Below are 27,504 nucleotides of genomic sequence, written 5' to 3' on the forward strand. Positions count from 1 at the left end.
GAAAGCAGAGGGAGTTTGTAGCAAGTAAATGTATTTCCCTTTGGAACACATTGCTGTATTTAGGGTGTGACTTGCTGATATCACGATGCACATTATCACTAAAAGATTATGGTAATTTATTCTATTGCTGTGAGTAATTAGGCCAGATATTAAAAAAAAGGATCGGTGTTGCTGTTCAAATGGGTTGAAGTGAAAAAATAAATTCATTATTTACATATATTTCCAAAGAGAGTCACAAGTGGACAATATAATGACCATTGTGTGTCATGGCTCTCAACAGTCCCTGGCTTTACCTCATATGTTTGGTCTAATTATTGTAATTTTTTTGTTTTTCTGGCACATTGTGGAGGTTTGCTCTGACTAAATAATGGCAGACATTTAAGTTTCAGATTTCATAGCCTTAAGCAAATGCATGGTAATGCATGACCTGTTGTTCTGGTAATATTCTCAGCATAAAAGAGTAACATTTAAATCCCCCCACCGGTTATTTTTTGGCTTTATCCCAAAACTGATATGTATGCTGTGGGTTATTCAGTACTTTCCTTCTTTTATTTCAGATAATGACTTTATTTGCTTCAGGGTCGCAGGGGAATTGGAGTCTTTCCCGGCACATAGAGGTCATAAAACAGAGAAATTAAACCTTTGACAGGATGCCTGCAGGATGCATACATCCACTCAAGTGCCATTTAGATGACTGTTAATTCTTAAGGTATATCTAGGGATGTGAGAAGAAAACTGGAGCACCTGGCCAAATCTCTTGCAGGCATGAGAAGGGCATGCAGTTTTTTTGCTGACAGAAAAACTCAGCTTGGGGACCAAGCAGATAGCAAAGGGCTATGTTGCAGTATCCTAATGACAGTTCTTGTAAACGGATGTAACAATTTACTCATATTGCTTAAGACTTCACTATCAATCTTTTTAACTCAGTAAGTCTGCAAAGCTGAAATGAGTCTGATACAAGCAACCTTTATGTGTGTGTGTGTGTGTGTGCGTGTGTGTGTGTGTGTGTGTGTGTGTGTGTGTGTGTGTGTGTGTGTGTTGCTGTGTTGTGTGAGAGAAGTTAGGTGTGTATGTGGGTGTGCATGTTTTTAAAATACCTCTCAACTGTCAAGATTTAGTCTCATAGATTTGGTCTGTTTATCATAAAATTTGTGGGTTTCTGGCAATTCACGGAGGACTGAAGTCACTAAATAATGACATATGATGACTTCATATCCTTCAGAAAATGCATGCTAACACAAATCCTGTAATTCTAGCAACTAAATTAAAAAGAGCAATGTTTAAAATCTATCCTTATTTTGGACTATTACATTGCCATTATTTCAGGCTTTTTCAGGCTTCATTCAGATTTCTTGCTCCAAGAGGTTGAGAGGTATACGTACCTCAACTGTCCAGATTTTTGTCTCATATTTTTGGCCTATTCCTCATAAAATTTGTGGTTTTCTGGCAAATCACTGAGGATTGCAATAACTAGTTAATGTCATACATTTGGGTTTCAGACTTCATTTCCTTCAGAAAATGCATGCTAAGACAATTCCTGTTATTCTTGCAACTTTCTAAGTCTATAAGAGCAATATTTAAAATCTATTCCTATTTTTGGCCCTTTGTCCACCCATTATGTTAGGCTTTGTCCAGAGTTTTTGTGCTAAGAGATTGAGATGTATGAAGGTATGGTGTGTAATGCCCTAGTTAGGGGGAGGGCAGGTTAGTCAATTAACTTGATCAGACTAGACCCTGTAACTTGGTTACAGGAGACAAGAGCCTGAATCCTCTATACCAACTACCTGACTTCTGGAGGAATTGTGAGCTTCAGTGGAAACAAGAACCTGAATTCTGTACACCAACTACTAGAGTGCTGACAGAATTGTGAGTCTGAGTTTCAGTGCATTTTCAAGGAATTGTGAGTTTCAAGAGAAGAGAGGTTTATTGTTGCTCATGGTAAGTCTGTTTTCAATGTGCAACTGTTTTGTTTAGCAAATGGCAGTTGCCTGTTTGCACTGTAGAATTTGAAAGCAGTATTAGTAGCATAATTGCCTTTGGTGCAGAAAGCTGTAGATTCTACCCCCACACCACATAGCTGGAGTGTTGGTACATCAGTGCCCATTTGATTGTTGATTATTTGGTGCATTTTAAAGGGGATAGGGGTTCTGCATTCCTGAGTGTATCCTCCTTTGTATGAGATGCCTAGCAACTATGAACTTGTCAGTCATTCCTTATTGCAATATTACCAGCTTACCAATTTTTTTAATGTAACAATTCTTCAAGGGCAGCAGGCACTGAATTTGTAGATAAAACACTGAAATATAAAGTTATTTGTCAGTAGCAACCTCTTCATTAGTTACAGCTCTCTTTAATGTGGAAATATTTGGATGACTCTTACTTCTGGAATATTGTAGTTAATGACTGATATTGGTGGATTGTAATGACAGATGTCTGAGTGGCCTTTTATGATGGACATTTTCTGAAATGGGTACTTTTGTCATTTTGAGCTATACATTTTGTTTCATTGCTTACTAGAAAAATGTTCAAAACTACAAATTTAAAACATGTTCTAACAAGTGGTGCTGTATTATACAAGGAATATAAGTTAATACAATCAGGAAGGTGATCAAACAACACATTCATATATGCTTGGCCCTAAAAAATGTGTGCAAGTAGCCTACGGTTCGAAAACAGCTGAAAGGTAAACTTAATCCTCCACTGGCCAGATGCATTTTATTTGAATGTGGGTTTTAATGCCATTTCAATGAATGTGAGTTTCAAGGGCAGACAAGTTTACTGCTCATGCTAAGTCTGTTTTCATTGTGAGACTGTATTGTTTGCTTAGCAAATGGCTTTTAGTGTTTGGGCTATTTTATTTCAATATCTGCAATCATTGTAGAAGTAAATAAAAAAGCACTATGCACAATGACAGGTTTGAACAGTGTTTGTGGTAACTGGGGACAAATAACTAAGTAATGGAACACTGAAATGGCTGGGGAGGCGGCTGCTGTGAGTGGGGTGCCATAGGAGGGGGTGCTCTGGGGGTGCCCAGGACCCCATTTGACCTTGATCCAGCTCTGGTAAGGCAGACACTGTTTTCAGATATGATTTATGTATCTTTGAAATCATTTATTTTATCATTTATATTCTTATTTTACTGGGATTTACAATTTTATCAACTTTGAGCATTAAACCTTGAAGACAACTTGGTTCATCTTTGAACAAAAAAAATTACTGACTTTTTTCCCGTTCTACTGATTCAGATCATAACTAGATCAAAATTTGGAAAAAAAAAGGTCTACAATGCATCTTAGACCTTCTAGAATTCCATGATTTCTGATAGCTCAGAATCCCACAAATCCCTGGCTTAAATTAGTGAAGTCTTGGACAGTTAGGGTATGCCAAAAGAATTAAGGAAAATGCTGAAGAGTAAGGCAAAGTGTAAAAAAATATTCCTTCCCTGACACTCTCTATGCTGTCCTTTCATTGCTGGTACTACCAGTTTGTAAGGTCCTGCCAAGATCTTCACCTTCCTCTCCAGCTGTTTATGCAATTCCATTTTGATAAGTATGGCACACACAACAAAACTGTCTTGCTGCAGATTTCAGGACTTAATTATAATTCTCTCTCCTGACATATCAAGACAATGGGAGTGTCCCTTTAGTAGGCTGAATACCCACTCCATTACATTATGCATTTCAGCATGTAGTGTACTCTAGGCCATTTCCTACATTGAGGGAAGGTTAAATACTTGGGACACCAACCAGGACTCATGGGCATATCTGCCAAAAACTACAATGCACAACAAACACCATAATGTATGCAGCCTGCTCTCAGCTTGCACGGTGCTTAAGATGGGTATATAGACATGTTTAGTTCTCCCACTGTGCATCTACCAGCTAGATGGCATTGTGAGAAATCAAATCTCCTTGGAGAAACCACTGGTATAGGCTAGATGTGCAAAAGATGTGAAAACAATGAAGACTGCCTGGGTGACAGGTGGACACATTATAAATTTTGCCCTGAGAACTATAGACTGCCTGTCAGTTTAGGAATTAGAAGCCCTTCCTGCTGATGTATCACATTCCCTCTGTATCAAGTAGGGCCTTGCTGGCAAGTTATGTGTGGTCTGTGGCTCCCATGACCTCAAGGAAAAGGGCAATGTTGTAAAATGCCTATATGACAGTGGTTCTCTCCTCTGTAGTCTTTATAAAGCAGTTATGAACATACAGGTATTATATATGAACATGCAAGTCCTTGCATACAAAATTCATGTTTTCATACTTGTGCAAAAAAACAAAACACACAGACAAATGCATTCAGGTTATTGCTTTTCCTGTTGCATAAAATCATTTGTTTGAGGATTATCTTGGGAACTCTTTATGATCTGCATTAAAAGTTTGTAGTTGTTTAGTTTGCTAGCATGGGGAGAGATAGAATTCCAGATTTTGGAAACATGCATGGGCTAGAGTGCATCTCTTGCTGTATTTACAGATTTATTTATAGTTTATAGTCACTGGCATTCCACATAGCTCAGAATGCCCATTATTTCATGTTTGTTCAGGCTCTATCATCACAGCATACTATACAAATCATTTTACTACTTCTACCACTACACCACTTTGTCTTCATCAATTACTTAAGGTGTGTATAATTTGCATTGCACAATACTTTGTATTAACTCCTGCTAAGTTTTGCTATTGTAATCATTTTTTGGATTAATTCTGTTGTAATTCCTGTTGATTTTTATTTGAATGTATGTACACTGAGCTTTTCTCCCTGGGCTTCCACTGAAAAAGGGCTCATCTCAGCCCAATGGACTTTCCCGATTAACAAACTACAAATAAATAAAATAAATACAAATTTATGATAACTTCATAGGTATATACTAAGCTAACAACTACCCAGAGCCTTTATAAGCTTAGCCATGCAATCCAGCCCAATAGTGTCCCTATGCATCATGGGCATTTATTAGGGGGGATATGTTAGGAAGTTTCTAGAGGTTATAATGGGGGACTGTTAGTTTGGGCTTTATTGTCTGCCTCTGTCTATCAGAGAAATGTGGATCAGACCTGGGGTGTGTTTCCTATATCCCACCCATTGGTCAAGATTATGCCTAAACAGGATTGGGGATGGACTCTGCTTCATATGGATGAGAAGCCTGTTCCAGAGCATGGAGATCTTCTGAGACACATATCTGTCTCAGCAGCATGTCTTATCTATGTCACAAGCAAAATTTAAATCCTTTGGTCTAGTGGTTCTGATGCTGTTCATTTTTTAAATGTGCAAAAGGTCCATCAGAGCTGGATCCAGTGATGCATTGAATGCCAGGCATATATCACTTCTCAGTAATCTGTAGGAGACAGAATATAGAGACAAAAGTTTCATGTGATCTTTATAGGAGAATGTGTTTATACCCTGAATTATCCTACTAAGAAACCTTTGTGGTTATTCAAACGGTTGCATATTTCTGGTCAGATACATGTGGAAGGGGGCATTGCATTCAATGATGGGCAGATAAGAGTGAAATAAAGTGAGACTTTGACTTTCTTAGACCTGGGTGATATGCCCTTACTGATAAGTTGGATGACACAGAAAGATTTTCTTGCTACTTTGGCCACATGTTGAACAGATTACTGTCTATATGAGTTCTCAGATCAATGACTACTGGGTCACCTCTTAGGGGTGTCTTATCAATGGAGTAATTAGCCTGGGTGGCATTTTTCCCAAAAGGCAATCTAATGTATTTCTTGGCATTGAATTTTAGTACATGACTTTGGCACCAGTCATTTATTTGTCTTGTAAGATGTCTGTGTCATGGGGGGAATCTATGATAGCTCCCAATTTGTGGTCATTTGAGAACTTGGTTAGCCAAAGGTCCTTGAAATTAGCCTTTACTTCAAGAAGTAGACGTTAAATAGGAGTTGTCCCAACACAGAGCCCTAAGGTATTGCACTGGATGACCAGTCTCTTAGTGTAAGTGGTATCACCAATCCTGACATCTTGGGTCCTGTCTGCGAGCCAGCTGGCAATCCAGTGAATTTTATAGGGGGTTATGGCCAGTTCTGTGTGTTTGTTAACTATAGTCGGGTGTGGTACCATATCAAACACTTTAGTCAAGTCCAGGTAGGCAATATATGCTGTTTCCCCTCATCAATTGCCTTGATGACTTTCTCAAAGAAGTCCATTTGGTAAGGCATGACCGTCCCTTAACAAAACCAAACTGGGTTGGCTCCTCTGTCTGAAGGTTGCCTATGTCTATGTTGATCATTTCCATGATAATTCATTCCATGGTTTGCATATTAGACTAGTCAGACTAATAGAACCTCGAACCACACAAGCTGTAGAAATGTAGAATAAATACAACAATCCAATCCAGGAATCGAAAAGCAAGTTTAATACGTTCTAGCCCCTTGGCATATACTGCCTTCAAATGAATATAGAACTCTTATAAATCACACCTTATATACAACTTAATAACTCAGTCAAGCAATAAATTACATAATTAAACAATTAAATTAAATTAAAACTTTCCAGTTACAAAAAGCATTCATACCATCAGGATTTAAAGTTCCAAACTTTAAAATAAGCAAAGCTTCCTTATATAGGAGCTTGCTTTGAACATCATAATAACTGCCCTTATCTATATGTTCTAAAATAGTGCCCTGTAAACCTTCTGGGTTCCCTTTATGATATTTTAAAAAATGTTGTGCAACTGGGCTTTCATATTTACAATTTTTTATATCTCTTACATGTTCTTGTAAGCAAAGTTTGACAGCCCTTTTGCTTCCCCCTATATAAAACTTGTTACACAGGCACTTCAATGCATATACAATACATTCAGTAGTGCAGCAAAAATCTGATAATACTTTAAATTTCCGTCCATTAATATATTCAAAACTCAGCGTTACATACTGAGAAGAAATACATTTTCCACAGGGGACCATACCTAAAACATATAAGGCATTTGATATACTGGGGCTTGGCATTTGGAATATACTATGTACCAATCTGTCTTTGATACTACATCCCTTTCTAAAAGAAAATATTGGTTTAGTACACAGACCAGAAAATTCCTTAAATTTCAAAAGATATCCCCAATAGTGTTTTATAATTGAGTCTACCTTATCACTTAATAAGTCATATGTCATGACCATATATATTTTCTTTTCTTCTACAGTGTGCTCTATAGTATTTATATTTGCACTTCTGTTATTATATATCCTTTTTGTCTTCTTAACCTTATCAAGTGCCTCTCTTACAATATTTTCTTCATAACCCCTTTTAATAAACATTGCCAGGGTTTTGTTGTGCTCTATTTCCAAATCATTTTCACCATTACAGAGATGTTTAATTCTCATAAATTCACTATAGGGCAGTGACTTCAGTAAATGTGGGGGATGGAAGCTAGAACCATGGAGAAAATAATTAATATCCTCAAATTTCCTATGTATGGAGGTAAAAATACCCCCCACCATGAAGTCCTGTTAAGTTTAAGTCTAAAACTACCTGTTGACCACAGGCTGAAATTACAAACATCAAACCAAACATATTATTATTAAGTTTCTCCATAAATACATTCAGTTGATTTCTACCCCCTTTACATAAGAAAATAAGATCATCTATGTATCTATAATAATGGAGAACATGTCTAATAAAAAAAATTCATCTCTATACAGATACTCATTCTCCAGCAAACCCATCATAATGTTAGCATACATGGGTGCATATAGAGCACCCATTGCTGTACCTTGTAACTGATGGTATAAGGTACCATTAAACTCAAAGAAATTATGTTTAAAACAAAAATCAATCAATTTGACAATATACATAGATACCAGACTGTCATCCAATGCATATCGCAATGCCTCTATGCCATATTTATGTTTAATACTGGTATAGAGACTTTTAGTGTCAATCACTAACCAAAACATATTTTCTTCCCACTGGATATCTTTTATTTTATTCAGAAAATCAAATGTATCTTGTATATATGACACTTGTTTTTTAACTATATCCAGCAAATAGTTATGTAGAAAAATGCCTATCTTGTTTAGAAAATATTTACATGCTGACACTATGGGTGTACCGGGGGGGGGGGGGGGGGGGTCAGTCATATGTTTATGTAACTTCGTCAAAAAATAGAAAGTTGCCATTTCGCAACCTGTAGTGTCCAATTTTTTTCTCAATATCAGTTTGTGAGGAATATCCTAGTTTATTTTCATTCATCAACAGTTCATTATAATCTACAAGAGCTTGTTGATAACATTCAGTATTAATTTTCCTATACACATTTGTGTCATTAAGATGTTTGTAACACATTTTTAAATAGTGTTCATAATACTACAAAACCAACTTATTACCTTTATCCGCTGGTTTGAAAATAATTTCTTTCTTATTGCTCAGTTTACATAAAGCATCCCATTAATTTTTAGTTAGATTATATTTCACTTGATTTTTACATTTTTCAAACTCAGCGAAAAGATTTTCAGTTGCATAGTTAACCATAATAGAAAACTGTTGGACACCCTCATGTTTAAATGGTGGTATAAATTGTGTTTTATAAGGCACTCTGTATTTAACTTGCAATAGGCATTAATTTCACCCAACTCATCTAATTTTGAACAAGAATGAAAGCTAGTATCTGTATCATCTGAACTGTCCAGTATACCATGACTATCATTTTCTTTATTCATACCATTATTAAAAAAAATCCATAGGTGCAATTTTCTAACTAAACAAAATATGTCCTTCTTGATCATATACAGTCTCACTATAACCATAGGGACAAATTTAAGACCAAGATTCAGTACAGCAATTTCACAATCATTTAGGGCATAGCCCGACAAATTGACAACATAACCAGAGTCCATATTAACATCATAATTAAGTTCTTTTAAATTTCTTGCACCTTGAATGTTGCTGCTGCGGATGCATGTTTGTTCTCTATTGTTGTCCATAACCCTCTCTATATGATTCCGAGGAACCTCTGCTCCATTTCTTGTTGTTCTTGGCATTGAATTTTAGTACATGACTTTGCACCAGTCATTTATCTGTCTTATAAGATGTCTGTGTCATGGGGGGGAATCTATGATAGCTCCCAATTTGTGATCATTTGAGAACTTGGTCAGCCAAAGGTCCTTGAAATTAGCCTTTACTTCAAGAAGTAGATGTTAAATAGGAGTCGCCCCAACACAGAGCCCTAAGGTACCCCACAAATGACCAGTCTCTTAGTGTAAGTGGTATCACCAATCCTGACATCTAGGGACCTGTCTGCAAGCCAGGTGGCAATCCAGTGAGTTTTACATGGGGTTATGGCCAGTTCTTTGTGTTTGTTAACTATAGTCGAGTGTGGTACCATATCAAACACCTTAGTCAAGTCCAGGTAGGCAATATACGCTGTTTCCCCTCATCAATTGCCTTGATGACTTTCTCAAAGAAGTCCAACAGGTAAGGCATGACCCTCCCTTAACAAAACCAAACTGGGTTGGGTCCTGTGTCTGAAGGTTGCCTATGTCTATGTTGATCATTTCCATGATAACTCATTCCATGGCTTTGCATATTAGACTAGTCAGAATAATAAGTCTGTAGTTTCCAGGACTGGTTGATGATCCACCATTGTGAAGTGGGATAACCACTGAAGTTCTTCATTCTTGTGGTACAAAGCCTGTTTTGAGGCTGTAGATGAAAAGTGACTGCCTTAAGAGCATATGTGTCAACTGTCCAGATTTTTGGGGGGGTGGCCAGATTTTGCCTCATATTTTTGGTTTGTTCCTCATAAAATGTTTGGTTTTCTGGAAAATCATTGAAGATTGAAGTTTCTAAATAATGACAGATATTTGAGTATCATACATCATATTCATCAGAAAATGCATGATAACACAAAACCTTTTTATGCTATCAACTTTCTAAATTTATAAGAGCAATATTTAAAGTTTGTCTCTATTTTGGGCCTTTGTCCCCCCATTACTTTTGACTTTGCCCAGATTTCTTGTGCTAAGAGGTTTAAGAGGTATGGAAGTACAGATTTGTGTTTGAGTTATAGGTTTGGAACCTAGATTTAAGTGCTGGGCATTTCTCTGGGTTGCACATTATGTTGATAGGGGTAGAGCAGATTAATGCAGAATCATCAGTATATTGATTCAGAGAAGCATGTTTGGCTGTTGAATGCAGATCATTTATGAAAATAGTAATTAGAAGTGGTCCCATTATGGATCCCGGTGGCACACCAACTGTGACAGGTACAAAGGACTTTTTTGCCGTTTGACAGCTCCCTGTGGTACACCAGCTGTGACAGGCATACCTCTCAACCTTTTCTTGTAAGAAATCTGGACAAGGCCTAAATAATGGGGGGACAAAAGCCCTAAAATATGGGCAGATTTTAAACAATGTTATGTATGTCATTATTTGGTGACTTCAACCCTCAATGATTTGCCAGAAAATTGCAAATTTTATGAGGAACAGGTCAAAAATATAAGCAAAAATCTGGACATTCTGTAAAAATCTGGACATTTGGGAGGTATGGTGGTGACAGGTACAAAGGAGGAATACTCTTTTTGCCATTTTACAGCTCCCTGTGGTACACCAACTGTGAGAGGTACAAACAAGGAATACTCTTTTTTTTCTGTTTGACAGCTTGGTATCTTTCTGATAAGTAGCTTTAACAAGGAGGGAAAGGTAGTAGAGTTTCCTAGAGAAGACAGCTTTTGTAGTCTTAGTTGATGAAAGACGGTGTCAAAAACTTTTGACAAGTCAAGAAATAGTGGGGACTCTGGATTGCCAGAATTTCTTCTTTTATTGATGATGTCAGTACAATGTATTAAGGCTGTAGTGGTACTGTGGTTGGGCTGGTTTGAAATTCATGCTGTGTTGAGGAAACAAGGTTATTTACACTGAGGTAATTAAACAATTGAGTGTGTATACATACATGTTTAAGGACTTTTGATATGAGAAGAATTATAGTGATTAGCCTACAATTAGTATAGATAAGCCTGCTTTGTGAAGTGGTATTATATATACCTTCTTCCATACAGTGTGGACATGACCTTCACTAACAAGATATATTTATTAGGATAGTTATTGGGTAGGCAAGCTCCTTCACGGCCATTTTCATATATTCTGGTGGAAGTCTGTCTGCAGTCAGGGCTGTGGTTTTCAGCATGAGGAGGGTTTTTTTTTTTTTTTTTGACTGTCATGGTGGATATAGGTTTTAATGAGAAATGTCTAAGTGAGAGTTGGATTCTAGCAAAGGTTTTGAATCATACATAGTGCTAGTTTTTAGTACTGAAGTGATGGATTGTACAACCTGATTGCTAAATTTGTCAGGTATTTTTGCTGGGGATCTTCAGTTAATGGGTTTGGTTGTGAATAGTGATCTAGGTTTTTTCAGTTTGTGATGGATGCCCAAAAGAGTTTTGGACTGTTTCGGTGAACTTCCGGTATGCTACAATAGTGACCTTATTTGGTCAGTTTTATGCTATGCTTGGTTGTATTTTTGAGGTGCCTAAAGTATTGAAAATGTCTTTATTTTTTTTTTTACGTTTGCCATCATTTCCATGTCCTTAGTCTCACTAGGTGTTTAGTTTTGCATGATAGCCATGGAGCAGGATTCAATCTAACTATTTTCTAAATTCTTACAGGAGTATCTGCATTTTATTAAATTCAAGTGCTGTTTTATCTAAATGTAGTACTTTTAGAAATGTCCACTTGTAAGATTTAGAGTAGAGGTAAAAATCTCTGCATGGAAGCTAGGTAGGTTGTGCACAAAGTAGTACTGCTATTACCTGGGGGAGTGGCTATGGATTCTATTTATACCTTTCAACCTGAAAACATCAAAAATATGGACAAAGGCCCATGAAAACTAGGTGCAAATCTGTGTGCTGATTAACATAAAATTTGAATACATAATGATGTAACCCCATCCACTCTGATGGAATTGTGGGATACCAACTTTTAAATGCAAACTGAAGAACAGACAAAATATGAATACAAAACACAAAATAAACAGAATAGTGTTTTATTTATATTAATATTTGAACTTGTGCAAATTGCAAAACTAAAATGCAATTTTCTTTTATAAAAACAAAATTAACTGCTTCAGCAGCATCCACCCCCTTTAAAAGTACAACATAGTACCGTATCAGCAATCCATCTACATACTGTGGGAGTAAAACACACAGCCTTCTGCATCTTGTCTTCTACTGCAAACAGTGTACAGTACTGTTGAGAAACCTCTCTGTTTAATCTACCATGATCAAACGTGATTTCTAAACCACTGAAGCTTGAGGAAATACAGCACAGCCTATAATACGCACGCGCACACACACATACACACACACACACACACACACACACACACACACACACACACACACACACACACACACTTATGAAAAACAACTTGACTGAAATTAAATATTGACAGTCACACAAGCAAATAGGTGATGAGATTTTCAGCAATCTGTGTGCTAAGAAAAAACAACTCAGCCATAGGAAGCACAAAAAATTGCTCACATATAAGATTCTCCTACAGTATAAAACCTAGTGCTGTATATAGGTTCATGGGTTCATAGGTAGATACTAGGCTATTGGCCCTAGGGCCTATATAAGCCTAGCCAAAAAGGTACTCTGGCTTTCACCACCCAAGAAAGTTATTTTCCTGTGTTCTTGTCGAGCAGAGCCACAGAAGTAATCCCCAGGGTGAAATTCCTATCTCCCATCCAATCATCAAGATTTTTCTTGAAGAGTGCTAATGAGGAGCTTTGTTTGATATAGATGGGTAGTTTATTCCAGAGTATGGGAAGTCTCTGGGACAGGAATCTATCCCTCCAGCATGTTCTGTTTATTGTGATGACAAGGTTTAGGTCCCTAGAGCATGTAGCTCGGAGGGATTGGGATTTCTTTAAGTGGAGCATGGCCAACAGCTCTGGGTTTGACATAGCTTTGTATGTTAGGCAGAGATTGCCTCTGAGTAGGCAATATGCGATGAAGTAAAGCTGGAGTTTTTTTGAGACGGTCTGCGTAGGGCATCTGTTTGAGGCCGGTAATTCTCTTTGTGAGGTACTTCTGCAGCCTTTCTAGTTGTTGTAGATGTTTTGTGAGGTACATACCAAAAGGGGTGTTGTACTCTATAATGGGACTAATGAGTGATGAGTAGAGGGGAACAATGACCTCTTTTTTCCTGGATGAGAAACCTTTTGTAATGAGGTGTGCCACGTAGTAGGATTTTCTGACTACTGTGGTGATGTGATTATCAAAGGAGAGACTGCTGTCCACCTGTGTCCCAAGGTCTCTTATCATACTTTTGGTTTTAAGTAGACTACCGCCTACGTTGTAGTTCATGCATACAGAGTTTTTACCAAAAGGGATGACAATGCCCTTTTTGGCATTGAGCTTGAGGCCATGGCTATAACACCAGGCATCTGTCTCAATGAGGCCTTTTTGTAGGATGTCCACATCATTAGGAGTTTTGATTATGGCTCCTAATTTGCAGTCATCTGCAAACTTCCTTAGCAAAAGACCTTCTGTGTTAGCCTGTACTTCTAAGAAGTAGGTACTAAACAGGGGAGGACCCAGGACTGAACCCTGTGGTACTCCACTTGTCACTGGTCTGAAGTCGGATTTGGAGTCTGCTACTTTCACAGTATGGGTTCTGTCAGTGAGTCTGTCAGTTGGCAACCCATCTTGTGACATAGTTACTGCCTTACCTCTCACATGTCTAAACCACTACCTTAGTTCGCCATCACCTATTCACAGTATACAATCTAGGAAAATGCAATCTCCAACAATACAGTAATTTGAAACAAAGACAATGGCAATGTACAATGCATCACAACCCTACACTTATGCATAACTGCACATGGTTGATAATGGCAGTGCATTCCTATCAAAATATCATACATTTTTAATATGTGTGGTTCAACATACATTTTGAAATTCTAAAACAGTAAACAGTGCTTCCTTTAAAGTCCCAAGAAGATGCTTCAATATATTACATTTACAAGTATTAGTGTTCTTCTCAAAGACTTGAAATGCAGCCATGGATAATTATAACCACTACCATAACCAAAATAAAGCAACATTCAGAGGAAGATTTCATATAGTTAAAAACAAAGTAGATGCTGACATAATTATACAAAACACCTGCATTCAACTTTTTCACTAAGGAGACGAATTTTTGTGTCTCACAAAATGGCTGTTGTATGGCATTAATAACATGGGGGCATGTTGAATCCCATAAGGGTCATTCATGCAGCATTTATGCTTCTCTAACATATGCTAAGAGGCTGGACATGGATATGAAACTTTAGGACCTTTATAGTAACACAGACGTGGAAAGCTGCTGGCAGGCTATATGTGGTCAATATTACACAAGTCAATAAACCACACAGACTTCTATTACCAAGAGTGTAGTGATGCAATCACCATCTATACCACTGAGATGAGGATCAGCTCAGGTACGATTAAATGTTCACCCAGTCATTTCTCTCACGTAACCCAATTAAATTCTGACAATGCATTTTCACTGCTATCCACTTATGTGAAAGAAAAAGAAAGTTAAAAAAATTGTTGCCCGTCCCAAATTTAGTAAAGTAGGAGTGACTGTGAGTGTTAGCCGAGCTTTTAACACACTACAAGTAAAAAAGACATAAAAGTATTTATTTTATTTTTTTATTTAACATTTGTTTACCGGGAAAGTCTGACTTTGAATGACCGAATGAGCCAATTTTCAGCGGAAGCCCGGGAAGAAACACTCCAGATGCACGTTTTTGTAATGTAGGAGGTAACCAGGGCACCAAGAGGATATGCATAATATTTTGAAATGGTGTTTAAAAAAAGACAATCAGATCGTTAACCTTAACAACCAAAAACCAGTTTGACAAGTATACATCCACTAGCTGACTGACCATCCATTCAACCATACCTCTCAAATGTATTATCGATCAATGCAGACATTTTCTAACACTTTTTGTTAAAGAAAATTCAAAGATCAATTCATGTAAGGTTCAGAAAGGCATCCTTTATTACTTGCAGCAAGGAGACAAAGCATGTAGGTACAAGGTTTGTCTGATTTTCAATAGCTCAGCCTGCTGTTTTTATACAGTTCTTTGCACATACACTATACAGTTCTCTGCACATACACAGCAGGTGCTTATCAGTTAATTGCTGGCTTTACAAAAACATCTTTCAGAATTTAGCTTGTCCACAGGGCTTTATAGTCCTGTAACTGTCTCCTCCTAATACATTTATCTGTTGCTAGTGTGGGGCCCCTATCTCAACATTCCACATCAAGAACAACAGACTTTTAGGTGTCAGTAGCTTTTACAGAGACCACCAGTATTTACACATTTTACATAGAAACTACAAAAAGTGCCGACTGCACACAAGAAAGAACACTGGTAAAAACCACAATCAACTTTATTACAAGCTGTAAACACAAAAGTACATTTTACATAGAATAAATGTATTAACTCTTAACCCTTTTGGTGCAGAATTGTACACTATACAATTTGTACATTTCTCTAACATTTCCCCCCTTTTAATACTTTATTCTTATTGTTTAATGAGTCTAAAACAAGTCTATTTCATCTCTTGACCATTTCCATCCAAGGCCTTGCAGTCAGAGAGTCATTCGGCTTGGGCTCAAGTAAACAATTTTTTCCACCTCCAATTTAAGTAGTTCTTCATATTCAGCACTTTGTTGGTACAAGGTCTTTGAGACTGAGGCATCTATAGTGCTTTTTAGCAGTCCACACATGCAGGGAATGCAGCAGCATCCACAGAAGATCAATATTGCTGCTCCAATGCAAATGGCGATCAATAGATTCATCAGGACACTGCCCCATCCCCCAAACCATTTCTGAAAAAAGTCTGTTAAAGGATTTTGCCCTGGCTTGGTCAAGGCAGATACTTGCTGAATCACTTCGAGATGGCTATCTATTTCATGTTCATTGTCTGGAATAAACGAACAGCATTCCTCTTGGATTAATGTACAAGTACTTCCTTTCGCCGCCAGGGTGAAATCGAGAGCCATACGATTTTGAAGCACTACTGCTCTCATAGTGGTCAGTTCATCTGTCACCAATTCCAAGGCAGAAAAGGTTGCATTGCTCAATGTCTCAAGCAGCTTGGACAACTTTCTCAATTCCCAAATCGATTTTACCACTCCGTACTGAGGTAGTATGCCGGCCTATGATATGACGTCATCACCGAGAGCCATGTGGGACAGCCCTTTGTCACTGACATGAACCAGATCATGGTGATATATCCATGATGCATCGATTCGCCCTACTGGATTGGCAGGTTTTTTAACTTCTCGAACATTTTGGATTTTTCCTTGAGGTAAAGTTAACGTGTGTCGTATAGCTGGAACTAGGTAGCCCAAAAAGCAGCTTCCGAACCACTTTCTTGGTAGCCATTTATATGCTTTTCTTCCGCACACAAAATAACAATCTTCCACTTTAATGGTGATGTTGATAAACTCGAAGTGATCCCCAAAGTCCTGCAGTCCTCGGAACATTTTCCAATAGACAGTTTCCATTTCCTGGACAAAGTTAACTATAGAGTTTTTAACAAGTTTTCTTATAGATGAGAAGTTTGCCACACAACCCGAATTGTCTGCAGTGCAGTTATAAACCACTGTTTTGTTACAATGGCTCCATCCTACCCTAGTTTTACCAAGTTTCTGAAAACACACAGTTCCGTTTTGACGGATGGACAGCTGTAAGGCGACCTCATTTGCAGACGTAATATTAGCCATGTTGTCCAACAAGCTTGTCCATGTCTTGGTAACATTTAGTGGAGACGCCATTAAAGGTAATCCTCCATGTGCAGTTGGTATAGCTGCACAGATCCAACAATTTGAAACATTAAGGGTATCTGCATATGCATACTTGATAGCCTGATATGTGTTGAAAGCAGGATGCCATGCTGCACGCTTGCTAGGTTCAGTAAATGTGGCGGAAAAGAGAAATGGCCATAGCAGAAAAACAATGACCACAATAACAGTCAATGAGATTACCACACAATATTTTTGTGGAGAAGGTTGTCGTTCCAGTGTTCTATTTTCTTCGGTTTTCCCAAAACAATGGAGTTCAACTTTCTTTGGTGCAATCATGTCGCTTAATCTGGGTATTTTTATCTTATTCTCTACCCTATAGGACCTTAGCACCAATGATTGCTTCACTGGGTTTGAGACGGATCAGTTCCTATTGATCTGACCCCCCCTTTGTAGCCAGACATTTGTGCTTAAGGTCCCGATGGAGAGGTAAGATCTTTACCCAATTCGAATTTCTTCACTAACTTGCAGTGTGTCAGATGGATCCATGAAGCTCGCTCTGCAATCTTGACTGCAGTCGGTGTTGAAAGAAGCACCTGATAGGGACCTTCCCACTTCGGTGATGCCCAGTTCTTCCTCTTCACGATTTTGATCCACACCCAGTCTCCTGGAGTTACTGTTATTTCTGGTGCCTTAGTGTTCTCTGAACCTGAAACAGAATTAGACTGCAACAGATGTTTAGAATTTAACAGTTTCTTTATATATTCAGCTAATGTAAGATCAACTTCTTGGTCTGAAGGCATGAGAGGTTTCCATTGGGGTGTACAATACGCCCTCCCATACAGTTTCTCATATGGGGTCAGCCCTTTTGCTGAGGGAACTGTTCTCATGTTCAACAGTGCCAGGGGTAAACAGTACAACCAGGTTTTCCCAGTTTCAGCCATTAATTTCCTCAATTTACTTTTAAGTATACCTTTATGTCTTTCGACCAACCCTACAGACTGAGGATGATAAGCACAGTGATTTTTTAGAGAAATACCAAAAAGCTTACTTAGCTGTTGTATAGTTTGGTTTACAAAGTGTGTTCCATTGTCACTGTATATTCTCTCTGGAATGCCAAGCCTAGGAACAATTTCTTTCACAAGAACCTTTGCTACTGTAGCTGCATCCAGGTTCCTGGTTGGAAAAGCTTCCACCCACCTCGAGAACATATCTATAATGACAAGGCAGTACTTCTTATTTTCACATTTATTTAACTCTATAAAATTCATGCAAATGGTGTGAAACGGGTATGGAGGTGTGGGGAAACTCCCTTGACTGGGCCGCACTGCTCCTTGTGCATGATATTGATTGAAAATCTGACATGCTAGACTTTCAATTATATGATCCATTTCACTATCTGAATAACGATAATAGTACAAGCAATTTTACCTTTTATTCCCCATGTCATAAAATGTGGTCCAGAATTGATTTCTTCCTGATTTCAAGAGTATTGATCAATCTAGAACCTACAGTTATGGTACATGCCCGTAATATAACAGACCATTCTAAAATTTTGTTGAGTTTTACTAAGGGGGTAAAAGATACTTTGAGACAAAGAGGTTATAATTGGTCTCTTAATCCAAATCTATTGAATAAGGAGGATATAATACTGGAAATTACAAAGTACCTGAAAGACTTATTGATTGGTTTAGGGAAACAACAATTTGCCCCAGATATTGAATGGGCAACAGTTAAAGCTCAAATAAGAGGGACACTTTTGCAAAAAGCATCTTATTATAAAAAGATATTAAACAAAGATATTCAAACTTTAGAAATAAAAATTAAATTACTTGATCAAGAACTGATTAGAGATTTTAATGAGCAAACAGAGAAGGAACTGATTAAATGTCAAAAGGATCTATTTTTACTTCAGAATAGTAGATTAACATTTCAAGAGTACAAGACGTTAGTGAGGTATGTCAGTCATGTTCAAACACCATCGAGAGCGTTAGCTAGGATCATTAATCAAACAAAACCAATCGTGCAGATTTTGGAAATACAATTTAATAATAAAATATATTCTAAAACTGAGGAGGTTCTTAATATCTTTGAGAAAATATACATTAATATTTATGCTGGACAAAAGGATATGACCCCTAACAGGAATTATGAACAATTTCTACAGTCAATTAAGTTTCCAACAATAGGAGAGGACATTCAAAATTACTTGGTTAAACCGATATCTGAAGAAGAAATAGTATATGTAATTCAGCATATGAAATCACATAAATCACCAGGTCCTGATGGCTTGACAGTGGAATTTTATAAAAAAAATTTGCAGATATTTTTGGTAAGATACTTTCAGTTGTATTTAACTACATAATTAGGAATAAAATTAATGATCCACACCTTAACGCCTCAAAAACTATTTTTATACATAAAGCCAATTCAGATACTCAAAATCCGGATAATTATAGACTGATATCATTAATACATGTAGACATGAAAATTCTAACCTCTATTATAGCATCTAGACCGAAGAGAATCATGACTCATATCATTTCTAAAGAACAGACTGGTTTTATGGCAGGTAGACAAACCAGTGATAATACACTCACACTACATACTATGTTAGAGCATGCTAAGCAAAATAATTTAAATATTTATGCCCTTATAATTGATGCCCAGAAAGCCTTTGATAGGGTTGATACAAATTTCTTGTTTGATCTTTTACCGTATTTTAATATATCACATGAGTTTGTCCAAATGTTACAAATATTATATAGTAATCCCTATACTACATTGTATATTATTAAAAACTTCTCTAAAAGAATACAGATTAAGACTGGAACACGCCAGGGTTGCCCTTTGTCCCCTGTATTATTTAATATCTATCTTGAACCATTGTTTTTATATATTAAACAAAATGTTTATCATAATGTCCCAATAATTTATGGAACTAAAATATTAATGGTAGCTTTTGCTGACGATCTTAGCATTTATTGTGCATCTCCATTATCAGATACTGAAAAATTATTGAAGGCTGTTAACGAGTTCTCAAAAGTGTCTAATTATAAAATTAACTTGAAAAAAAACAATATCTTCCCTTTAAAGACACCTAAACCCTTTTCGTTATTGCCCTTAGTGGGACAGGTATCATTTAAAGAAAATATTAAATATCTAGGTATTGAGTTCTCTACTGATAATAAAGACTTTTAGAATAATAATATTAAAGCAATCTGGAAACAAATAATTTCTGATTTTGGGAGATGGAAAAATTTACGACTGCCAATATTAGCAAAAGTTTCAATTATCAAAATGAACATATTACCATGATTACTGTATATTTTTAGGTCAGCCAATTTATTACTTTCAAAGTCGTTTTTAAACGGATTCATAAAGAATTGGCTAAATTCATTTGGGAACCAAAGAAAACCAGGATATCTTATGATAAATTAATGACCCCAAAAAATAGAGGAGGACTGGAATTACCTAATTTTGAAATGTATTATTTAATTGTAAATTCTAATAGAATTTTAAGAATTGACAATTATGATATAAATAATACTAAGTGGACACCACCTTGGGTAGTTCTGAATTATAAATATATTCTAAAGTTAAATATCAATCCTAAAGCAATACTTTTTTTAGGTAAGGATACATTGAAATTCTATGAGATTATTGAACATATCAAAACGAATATACTCTCTTTACATAATTTATTTCATTTATTAGATTTGGTTCAACATATGATGATTTTTCAACCCTTTCATAAGAATCCTAATTTAAAATTGAATAATCAACTAATTGATCTCAACAAGTTTCCATTGATAGTTAATCTAACTTTGATTGATATATATATAAACATCTTGACAGTTTGGCCAACCAAATAAGACAAGAACTTAACTTACCTAAAAATTATCTGGTTATTCTGAGACAAATTAGAGAACTCACTCTAAGCTATTTTAAAAGTTTTAAACCGGAAGAAGAGGCTATTAATAGATGCTCTTTGTTGTGGCAAGCTCTCCAACAGGATCTTAAATATATCATGACAGTAAATCAATTAATTAAATAATTTCAATTTCATGATAAAATTTTGTTATCAAACTACTGGGAAGAGAAAATCTTACTGACAGATAGAAGTAATATGTTAAAAGCAATTGACTTGACCATCAAATCTACTTCTGTTCAAAAATTAATATATACCCAGTTGATGATTTGGAACAATGCATATTATACACGTCTTACCCTACATAAATTTAATCCCAAAAATTCACCAACTTGTCCATACTGTAAGAATCAACCAGCTGATCTTCTTCATATGTTCTGGAGTTGTAAATGTATTTTCAAACTTTGGAATTCCCTTAAGATCCAACTTCAAAAGGTGGGTTACCAGAGTACAACGTTATCATGGAAATTTATGATTCTGCATATTCCCCCGAGAAAGATCCCTAAATCACAAATTATTATATATATTAATATTTTTCTATTAATGAAGCTTTATATAGCTTCAAATTGGTTAGACCCATCTAAAACCTCATGGCAGAACTTTAGAGTTCTAGCGACAAAACATATGTTGGCTCATAAATTACTATTAAACCCACAAAATAAAAATGTTAATAATCCAAAAATTTAGGAACAGATTTTTAATATTATACTAGCATAGTATTTTCAACTTGGAAATATTAATAATTATTTATGTGTGTGGAGAGAATTTAATAATCAACTGTCTATTACTTGCATTTATTCTTATGCTTTTTTATATTTAACTGTATTACATGGAAGCATTCTTGTAAATATTGTATATAGAGTGTGGTTATTAGTGATATTAGTTAATGCTTGATTTGTGAATATATGTTATTTTTGTTCTTATTTGTGTTTGAAAATAATATAACAATAAAGATTTATTATGGAAAAAAAAAAGAAAATCTGACATGCTAAACAAAATTTTTAGAGTAGTTTGAAAATCCATATGCAGTGAACACCTGATTCACTATCTGTACCATTCCCCCTGTTGAGACATGGCATTGCCCATGGCTCAATAATGCTGCATATCGAAAGAGATTAGAGGGTAATATTGGTTTCCCTTCTTTTGAGATGTACAAACCGTTTCTGAGGACGGCCCCCTGTTTTAAACAACACCTTTTTTCTACCTGTGTGGTCAATGATTGCATTGTTTGTAGCATGTCCAAATTTAAACTTTCAGAGGGTTCTAAATCTTCTACAAGGTGTAAACAAGCTTCTGCAGCTGCTTGCTTTGCAGCAGTGTCAGCTCTTGCATTACCTTTTGAGATAGCATCCTGCTGTTTTGTGTGAGCTCCACATTTGCAGATAGCTAAACACTGAGGTAATTGAATGGAGTTTAAAAGATCTAATATGAGCTGTGCATGATTTATGGGTTTACCAGTCGATGTAATCATACCTCGGTTTTTCCATTGCTGTGCATACATATGCACCATGGAAAAAGCATATTGACTGTCAGTAAGAATATTGCACGCTTACCTTTAGCTAAAGTACATGCACGAGTGAGTGCAATCAATTCTGCCGCCTGTGCGGACAAATGTTGTGGTAAGGGTTTTGCCTCGATAACCTCTGTGTCGGATACTACAGCATAGCCCACTAGGTTCTGCCCTGCTGGGTTCTTTTTGCATGAGCCATCTACATAATATGTTAGATCAACATCTGTTAAAGGTATATCTGTAAGGTCCTTTCTAGGTAATGTCATCTGCTCGATCTCCTGCAGGCAGTGATGTGGAATACCAAGTTGACGGATTCAAGGTTATGTATCGTTTAATTGTCATGTGAGGCTGGCTCAGCAAAACAGTCATGCAGGAGAGATGTCTAGCTGGGGAAAGGTATGCTACCTTTTCTTGTAACAAAATAATTGCTACTGCATGAGGGACCCTTAGGGTAAGTGGGTGAAACAAAACCACTGAGGCCGAAGCCTGCACTGCCATAGCAGCTGCAACAACCGCTTGAACACAATGGGGTAAGGACCATGCCACTGGATCTAATTGTGATGAGTAGTAAGCAATGGGATGTTGCTTATCCCTATGTTGTTGCATCAGGACTGATGTCATGTAGCCGTGCTTACAGTCTACAGTTTGAAAAAAGCGCTTGTGATAATTTGATAACCCCAAGACAAGAGAAGATGCTATTAACTGTTTTAAATTACAAAAAGCTAAATCCACCTCTGGTGTCCAAATCACCGGGTCCTGTGCTGCCATAGGCTTTTTGTATATGAGGTCAGACAAGTGTGCCACTTCCAAAGCATAGTTTGGAATCCAACTTCAACAGAAGTTAGTCATACCCAAAAAGGACATAATTTCCATTTGGTAATGGGTTTTGGAGCCTGCAAAATAGCTATTTTTCTGTCCTCATCCAAGGTTCTACCTCCATCAAATATTATATAGCCCAAATATCGGACCTGTTTCTTCCAAAGATGCAATTTTTTCTTGTTTACCTTGTGTCCCTCAGCAGCTAAAAACTGTAGCAATGCTAATGTGTCTTCTTGGCAAGCTTGTAAAGTGGGAGCTGCTAATAAGATATCATCAACATAAAGCAGAATTTGACACTTTCTCGGTGGGCTAAATCTTGCTAAATTACTTGACATCTCTTGTGAGAATATTATGGGGCTCTCATAATAACCCTGTGGTAGTCAAGCGTATGTGTATCTTTTACCTTGATAAGTAAATGCAAACCAGAATCTACTGTCCGGATGTATCGGAATTGAGAAAAATGCATTACTAATATCTACTGCAGAAAAATATTTCTGATGAGGTTTTAACACATTTAAGAGTGTATGTGGATCAAGTACCGTAGGTGCCCTAGGTATTACTGCCTCATTTACAGCCTGCAGGTCTTGAACCATGTGCCACTCTCCATTTGCCTTCTTAACTGGGTACAAAGGTGTGTTACATGGTGAATCAGGAGATTCAATTAACACACCACCTTTAAGGAGTGCAGCTATAATGGGCTTTATCCCTGCCTCTGCATCTTTTCTCAGAGGGTATTGACGTTTTTGAGGTCTAAATGTTGATTTTGGAGTAATCACCACTGGTCCTGCTGTGTGAATAAGGCCTACATCTGATTTCCCTGTGGACCACAGTTTGTCTGGAATACCTTTCAGAGCATTCTCTTCCTCCTTTAACAGGAATATTTGTCAAGTATTTTTGCGAAAATGCAGATGTACTGTTGGCTTAGTTTCAGTTACCCAGTTCAATTTTTGTACTTGTACTCCCTGCTCTGAAAGTTCCTCCCTGGTCTGTTTTTCCCATCTGGTAATCCTCCTGCCCAATTCTACCCATTTTGTGTTTCTGTCTTTAGTGAGGCTTACATGTGGTAGGAGGTCAGATTTGTAAAGTGCTCCTATTTCTTTAGGCAGAGAGCAGCTGGCTATGCTATTTCCCATTGTGTCCCAGTATAGGTTACTTAACACAAGCCTTGCTGTGGGATATTTAAACAGCTTATCTCTGTAGTCCTCATCTGGCCCTTTTGGGTCACGAAAATACAGGGTGCAGTGCAGTAATGGCTGTTTCTTAAATCTAATGAGGGAAATTTATTTATGGCCAAATCCATTAATTCCTTGGTTACAGTCCCTGGGCCGGTAGTAATCAGGTCCTGACTGTACCAGTAAAACATCTCACCTCTTGGCTGAACTACACAGGTATCATGCACTTTGCAGATGTCAGTCTGTCATTGTGCTTGCATCCCTTGTATAGTTGGAACCACTGCTATGCCAAATGACTGCATCAAGTCTCTACCTAAGAGATTTATTGGGCATTTTGCAGACACTACAATTTTACTTCTCTGTGTCAACCCTGTTACAGGATCTGTGATCATAGTTTTGTGTGAGAGAGGCTCCCGGTATAGCTGCCCATTTGCAGCCTTAACAAATATGTAATCCGAAGACCGTGTACACTCCGGTAATTCGGAGGGATGTATCAGGGTCCGTGAAGCCCCAGAATCACACAAAAAACTAACCTCTCTTCCTTCCACCAAAAGGGTGACTTCTAGCTTAGTATCTGCTAAAAAGAGTTCCAGGCACAGAAGTGCCAAGTCCAATACCTCATAATTTTCATTTTCATTGTCATCCCCTCCACCATCCTGTGCTTCCTCTATTTTTACTTCTACATTACCATTTATCCTGCTTTGTATTGTAACCCTTCCCTGTGCTTCCTGACTATCATATAGTCAGTTATCACCTTTTTGTTTATCCGTCTTTGTCCTATTATTCCTTTTGCAATCCCTTGCCATGTGACCTTTCTTCCCGCATTTAAAACATTCTCCCCTCTTTTTACATCCCTCAAAATCTTCTGACCATTGGTCAGACTGCCTATCTTCCCTATTTTTGCCCTTTTTTCCTGGATGTACCACATATACCTCAGCCCCATCTTCTAATGAAAATACCTGCATTTTCTTTTTCGTTTTGCTATTAAAGTGCCTCTCAGCATGCCTTGCATACTCAAGCAGTGGTTGTAATCTGCTTGTATGATCTACCATGTGTTTTGTAATAAAACTAATAGGAGCACTGCTCCCTTTCAGAAAGGCATTTTTTAACTGTTATTCATAGGGGGAGTCTGCTGTCTGGTTGTCAGGGATTTGCATCCCATAATGATTATTAAAGCACTCTATGAGCCTAGCAAAATAGCAGTCGACTGACTTGCCTTCTTGCTGGACACACTGATTAATACAGGTCCAGTCTGCCCGTGGTTTCCACTTATCAGAAATTTGGTTTGTAAGCCCTGTCACCTGGGCATCTAACCCTACATTTTTATGTGGAAGGGGTCTCCGCTGAGCATCACGAGGATTCCAATCAACACAGACCATGTGCCAGTCTGGACCTATAATTTGTCTTACCACTTTTTCTATCTCTTTTCCATTTAGGTTATAGCTTAGCCTCATACCTTGCAGGTCCTCTGAAAATTTTGGAAAGTTGACCCTAGGGTGGGGAATACCCTCAGTGGCTTTCCGAATATCCTTGGGACTCCAGGGTCTATATACTAATAAAGTAGGGTCTTGGTTATCTTGACCTGCTCTGGGATTTGCTACCTCAATAAGAGGACAGAGTTCTTCTTCCCCACTAGTTGTGGCCTGGGTTTCACTAAACAATCACCAGACTTCAACATTTTTATCATCATCATCTGTGTTTTTTGTTTTGGACCTAGTCCCTATCAGACCCCTAACTGTAACTAGCTTTATTTTTACAGAGTCCTCACCTCCTGTGACTACAGGATGTAGAGGAGGTGCTCTGTGTTGATTATTTGCCCCATATGCTGGTGAAGGAGGGGGTGCTGAAGCTAGTACTAGGTGGTTATCCTCTTTATCTAAAAACATTGTTTTAGAGTTTTTTTCTTTCTGGTCTCTTCAATTTACTTCCTCCAGCCATCTGTGTGCCTGGGGAATTCCTAATTGTCGCTGCTTTTTAACTTGCCCCTTGGAGTCTGCTTTTAATTGCTTTATCAATTTGAGAAGTGAGGATTTATCTAATTTTCCACCAAAATCATACTTAGTTACCCATTTTGCAAAATATCTAACATTATCTGAGCACTGTACCTGCATATATTTACCATCTTCTGTTAATGGTAGGTCTTTTGATGTTTTTGCACCACAGTTATAATTACCCATTTGCTCACTATATAGTTACCTTTAGTAATTTTATCTATTACCTTCAATTTTTACGTGTACCATGGATTTTGTTATAGTCTCTTCAGAATGACTATCTAACCTTCTATTATCCTGTTCACCTAGTTTATGACAGAACTGCAGTTTTTCTCTGTCCCTGACTGAATAAAATACAACCTAACAGAAATAAATGCAGTTTTCCTGTCCCTGACTGAAATAAAAATACAGTCTAACAGAATAAAATGCAGTTTTCTGTCCCTGACTGAATAAAATACAGTCTAACAGAATAAAATGCAGTTTCCTGTCCCTGACTGAATAAAATACAGTCAAACAGAATAAAATGCAGTTTCCTGTCCCTGACTGAATAAAACAGAATAGCAAAACCCACCTTACCTGAGCCTTCATAATTGACCACTGATTCGCGGATATCCATCCTTCAATCGCAGATCAGAAGGTGACTAGCCTCTTTTGACGACATTTCAGTCGGAGGTCTTTATATTGCAGAAGAACTGGTTTGGTTTCTTCCCCATACAGTTTCAGCCACCTGGCTGTCTGATCCAAGGTGAAGAGAGGGATCCGGCTCGAAGGACCAATCTGTTAAAGAAAGGCATACGTAACATTTTTTTTTTTAATTTATTATTCCTTTTTTATTTAACTCTTGGAGCCAGATGTTGAAACTTTCTCATCCCAGGACTAAGAGTGTGGACTGGACTGTACAGTATTGCAGTCTGGAGAAGTAGAAGTACTTGGGCTTGGTTTGGCACTTGGCAGAACAACTTAAATTAAACTTAAATTGTAAACACAGTTCCACTCACTCACTGCTGCCTGGCCTGCTGTGCTGCCCTGCTATATTTCAAATATCCCGATCCAGTTGAAACAAGCACCTGCTAATATATGACACCGTCCCAGTGTCTCTGATAGGCTGGCAGTCTGATGCATGCTGCGGGATGACGTCAGCCACAACTTGGAAAAAACAAAATAATAAAATAATGGGAACTAAAGGGGCCACTCAGGAATTCTTGGCACCCTCTTATGTTGCTCTCAAACCAGTAAATACAGAGGAATTCACTATGGTTGAAACTTATGATTCTATTGTCAAAAGTGGGTAGAGGGGCACTTAGGGTATCAGGTAAATTACC

This window comes from Protopterus annectens, chromosome 11.part0 (assembly GCF_019279795.1).
Source record: "Protopterus annectens isolate FY-2018-M chromosome 11.part0, PAN1.0, whole genome shotgun sequence".
Taxonomy (NCBI): Eukaryota; Metazoa; Chordata; order Ceratodontiformes; family Protopteridae; genus Protopterus; species Protopterus annectens.